This window comes from Paracoccidioides lutzii (assembly GCF_000150705.2).
Source record: "Paracoccidioides lutzii Pb01 unplaced genomic scaffold supercont2.21, whole genome shotgun sequence".
Classification (NCBI taxonomy): Eukaryota; Fungi; Ascomycota; class Eurotiomycetes; order Onygenales; family Ajellomycetaceae; genus Paracoccidioides; species Paracoccidioides lutzii.
In genome coordinates this window covers 569,918-575,917 of record NW_015440967.1, presented here as the reverse complement: position 1 = coordinate 575,917, position 6,000 = coordinate 569,918, and positions in this window count along the sequence as shown.

Sequence of the window (6,000 nt, the reverse complement as noted above, 5' to 3'; positions counted from 1 at the left end):
AGTTCAATAATCAATTAAGATCTTGAATCACTCTGTTTTCTGAAAACCTTTTAACTTAGCATATCATTTTGTCAATACTCTCACAATTACTAGCATTTTCTTATCATAAATTTTATAGTTTCTCTTTACTTCACTTATTGAAACTGAGTAAAAGATATATAAATATTATTACTCATTCTCACACAATTGAAATAGAACATCAGCTATAGTATTATATGAAGTATTTATCTTTACTCAAGTCTATTGATTTAAATTATAATGATAGAGCATTGAGACTTCATATAGAATTCTCTTTATTTGATTAAAAACATACTGACAGATTTTATTTCACTTAAAAGATTGATTTTTTTCAATGAGTTTAAATAATAACTTCATAATCAGACTGTATTTCTTAATAAAATACTGATAAAAGTTACAGAATCTCAAAAAGAATTGAATTATTTTGATTGTACTAGATATTGCTTATTTTGATATCACTGTAATCTTTTTTAAGTTCACTTTAATCTTTTGATCAGTGATAATAAATTTTAAGTACTTTATTTATTGAATATAAATCTTACATTTTGAGATACTAGTCTATAGTTTAACTTTTTACAGTCTAGTCAATATCTTCTTGACATACTTCTTATACTCTTTTAAAATTTTGCTGTAAATAAGTAAATTATTTACAAAAGTAGTTATGAACTGATTCAAGTAGTCAAAGAAGATAATATTCATAAAGTATTAAAAAATTGCTAAGTTATTTTTTAAATTAAAGAGTATAATCTTATACTTATAAATTTTATAATATGTTTTAAAAGCAGTTAGATCTTCAGTATTAGTGTATATGTATATCTGATGAAAGTCTTGATAAATATTCAATTTAATAAAGAAGTTAGCTTTATTTATCTACTCTATAAGCTCATGAACTAGTGAAATTAAATATTGATTTTTCTTTGAAATTGTGTTAAGCTGATAGTAATTTATGCAGAATCTCAACTTATTTATCATATGAATTATAAGAATTGAAGATGCAAAGAAAAAGATCATTGATGAGATAAAACCCTTCTCTAAATTAGTCTCAAGATACTACTTGACTATCTCAAGTTTTTCAAGCTTATTCAATATAATAATACATAACTGATAGCTTTATTCATATCTATTTTCTTTTCAAGCTCAATCTTATAGTTTAATTTCTTTCAAAAGAATGATAATTAATTAAAGACTGTTTTTAAAAAAATATCATAAAATTTTTTATAGTTCTTTGACAGCTGTTCATCAACTATCTTTTTATTTTTTATTTCTACATTAATTATAATCTTCTTCTTTTTAATAATTTCATCTATTTCACAGAAACTTGAAATAAAAACCTCTGATTTCTTACTTCTTTTATGATAATGAAAGATCATTTTCTCAATAAATATTATTCTTTATTACTTGTCTGATTTATTTCTTTATTAAGTTCTCACAGACCTTTCTATAATCTTCTGCTTAAATTTTTTATTGATAAATCTGTCATGATAATCTGCATCTTATTGATGCTTTGACTTTATCACTGATCTTTTTAGAATTTTTCTTAAGATTATTATATTATATTCTTCTGATATATTATCTGCAGATGTCTGTGCACTTGATTATACTAAATATTGATTTTCATATCTAGTCAAATCTCTTGCTTTGTCAGTTAGAATTATTCTAAAATCATATCAATGCTTTTCAGATTTATTATTAGCATTAATATATTGAAAAATCTTTATTTATTTATTCATAAATATAATAAGATGACTTCTGTGATTGAAATTTCTCTCTGATAATTAAATTTTACAATTTAATGATTCTTTTTTAGTTTTTTAAAATTTATCTCTAAGGCTTTAATACATCTGCACACAAAGCTTGTATCAATAAGAATACAGCAGTTTGCTTTAGAATTTATTAATGCTTTTACACAAATAATATATTTATTAAAAACTACTTTGATATATATAATAAAAGAATTTCTACTCATCAACTGATTCACATTCAAAGTTTCTAGTGCAACTATCTTATCTGAGAAGAAAGCTTCTCTCAGACTTAATCTTTTTCTGATTCAGTGATAGTAGTTTAGATATTCACTTTTTTCAGTTTTATCTCTTGTTTATATAAATAATATTATACTATATAATTTTTGCTTTAACAATTAAAGCATTTTATATTTTTTTTTTCAATCTTCATTCTTTAGTCTATTCTCAGTTATTTATATTAATGTGATTAGAGTTTCTTCATAGCTGATTCAAATTATTAAAGTCCCTTCACAGCTTGACAGTTGTTAGTTATTTTAACTATATATACTATTAAGATAATAAGCAGTTCAAATGCAGATATTTTGAACTTTCTGAAAGATGCTGCAATTGATATAGATAGCTGCAATCATGTATTAAAGATCAAAGAAGATTTTATAAAGAAAATATATTTTATAATCTTTCTTGTATATCTGAGCTTCACTCACTAGATGCAAGAACTTAATTATAAATATATGATAATCATCTTCATTTTTTATTATCAATTATTGATATTTCATCTTTGCATTTTCAATCTTATTAACATTCTCATATATTTCTTATAGATATTTGAACACTTTCTTAGCTGTTTCAAACTTCTCAGAATGATCTTTTTTCATTCTTGAAGCTAAGTGTCTAATAGCTTCTTTTTTAATTTAGTTTTCAATATAAGCAATATAGATTTTCTCAGTTAAAACATAATTCATATTGACAGTTAGCTTGCATTTCATTTGAGAAAATCAGTTTTTAAATATCAGTTCTTTCTCATTGATGAGATACTTATAGTTATTGAGTTTAACTAATTATTGTATCTGTTGAGTATCTATTAGTTTAATTTGAAAGGTTAAAAAAGTTCATAGTCTGCTGTAAAACATTTTATTTTTCTATCAAGCTGTTCACTTGCTGATCAAGTTCACTCATTTGCTTTCTCTACTCATCTTATTTTACTCTAACTCTTTCTAAAGTGTCTCTTGTTTTATTCATAAAATCAACAATCTATTGATATATCTGATCTGAATTCTCTTTGATTAATACAAGAAATTATTTTTTTATTATAAAACTTCTTGATCTCATATTTCTTTTAATCAGAGTTATCATATCTCAGTCTAATTTTTATAAATAATCAGACTCTCTAACTGCTTCTGACATCTTAGCAGTATTCTCAGAGATTCAAAATAAAAGTTAATAAAGATTTTCAGAGGTTTTTCATCTAAAAAACCTGCTTTAAAAACGGTAAGAAAGTTATTGATTTTAATATTATATCACAGCTTCAATCTAGGCACAGATGAACAAATGTTTGATTATCAACTAGGTAAGCTATCTGAGCAAATACTAAAATGGTTTCTAAAATATAAGTTTGAGAAAGGCTCTGTTTATATAGCCCTTTTCTTAGCACAGTTGCCATGTGATTGCCACATTTACATGTTATTCATGTGCAGGGTAATTGTGGGGTTGGTTGCTATGCCAATGCCTAGGCAGTTTGTGATTACTGTGCCTAGGCGGTTGCAATTACTGTTCGCCTCGGCCTTATGCTGTTGAGAGGACTACGGAGCCCGTTCTACGCCATCACAGATATAATAAACAATGAGTGCAGTAGTATCTTTCAGTGTGAATCTGAGCTTTCACATCAGTTAAATGTAATCAATTCACTTTACAAGCAGTGTTTGATGATGACAGTTCATTTATTCATTGCAAAATTTCTCTATTTTATATTTAAACTTATTGTTCTCTTTGAGTAGCTGTGATGAATATCAATTACTTTGATTTTGTAAGAGGAGTGAGTCAGTGACAGCTTATTGAAGAAAATTTATATAAAACATATCATGAATACTAAGTGATGTATTTAAATAGTAGTTGTGACTGCTCAAAACCTTAACAATTATATATTTTATATGATAAATATTTAGGGAGGTGAACAACTGATCAGCTTATATATTTGAAGCTGAGTTATAGCCGAGCTTAAGGGACAAACCATTTTTATATCACAACCCTCAACAAACAACAAGCTCTTCCTTCTTATCTCTGCACTTTCACTTCCCATCCTCGATCCCCGAAAGCCTCGAGTTGAGGGGATTGTGTTAATTGCTAACGGAAACCGGTGGTCAAATATTATTGAGATTCGAAAGGCATGTCTTTTGAAACAATATATTTGATATATTTTGTTTGGTGTCAAGCAAGAGCGTTTTTGGGACAGACCACTTCACGAAACAGACAGGATCCATATACAATACAGTCAAAGAATCTTGTCCACGGTAGGCAGGTTCTTGATGGAAGTCGGTTACACATTGGACCCGTTTCCAACAACTAAAATTCCCTCTGGCATCCCCTCTGCATAAGACAGCCGATTGCAATACATCAAACAGCAACAGAATATGTTGCTCTAGGGTTGCTTTTCTATCTAGACCCTGTTTTCCGGTCTCTTCACAGCCTCCTTGATGACCACTGCGATTTTAAGCTGGTATTGGCTGCCTCGCTGCTTTCATTGTATTTGGATAGTCGGTATTAGAACCGGGCTGGAGTAGAAGCTTCTGAATAAATCGGGGATACTCAATCCTAAAACTTTGATAGTGAAAAGTTAGTGATTTTAGTTGGATGTTTTTTTATGTGTTCATCATCAGCTGTTTTCTTTCTCAGTCAATTCTATGACGTGGTTGTGACAGGTCATAATAACGGAAATGGTATTCTCCACCATCGTCGGGTGTCTGCTGCACTTGTAAATCCTCGTCACTGTGAAGATGCTGTGTAAGTTGGGAAAATCATGGTATACAACCTTGTAGATACTCGATCAAAGAGGCAGCAATCCCACGATACACTCCATTCAGGAATGGTGGAGGATTCTGATATATGGCACCCCTTGGCGTAATTGCGCCAAGTTTAACCAGTAGATATACGATGGGTCGTTTGAATCAACGGTGTTTTGAATAGTAGCTATGTTTCACATCTTAATGCGTAAAACGATCGTTGCCATTTGAGTGAATATCCGGGCCTCCGTTGGCCGGGGATGTAGTGTTCAAGTTCGATGAAAGATCTCTCAAGGAAAACTGCATGATCAATATCCTGTGCGTGATTAAATGGTAATATCGTCGACATAGACGAGGATGAACTGTCACAAGTAGGACTTGTCGGTTGGTGGGAAGATGTCTGTAATTTCACATAAAAATATGACTTTATAAAAGCACTGTATTCAAGAAAGCAGCAAACAGGTAACTAGCCGAAAAATCAGGGGGAATTTATTGAAGAACAATTGGCTTCGGTGAGCTATCCGGCCTGGAAAGAAGTTCAGCTAGGATGCCTTCTTGATATCAAGTTTTAGTGCCAAAATTCTTGGCGTTCCAACTTTAAAAACGATCGTGTCACGAGCATCATATCACTCGTATGCCTCAGATCCCTGACCGCTACGGCCGTATGCCTCACTAATGACTAAACTCGCGTACACCCGCACACATGTATATATATTTCATCCTTTTCTTGCTGTTTTTCTCTTCTTCTTCTTCTTCTTCTTCTGGGAGAGTTGATAGTCATTATTATTATAGTCAGATATTGATTAGCTAGTCATTATGAATACTACTATCTTATGCCTGCTACGTTCTGACTATTCGTCATAGATCGACATAAGGTTGTTGAGGCTCTTTCGATTATCAAAGTTTATTCAGAGCCTCAACAGCCATAACCTCACTTCATGCCAGGAAGGATTGTGCTATTTTACATACCATACCGACTTTGGATATTATTATTGGATATTCATATTCTGATTCGGCATTCAATCAGAGATTATGATGCCGCGAAACATCAAATGTTGCGTCCCCAACAACCCTGACCATTCATTTTTGTCTTGGTTTGATGGAGGTGAACGTGGAACTCTACCTTACCCCCGTGTAAGATATATAGAACCATACCTTGCTATCTAGTGGAACCAGAGGATCTCAATAGAACGGCCAAGAGCATCTGAGGTAGATCTAATGAACACCTGTTCGTCCCAGGTTGA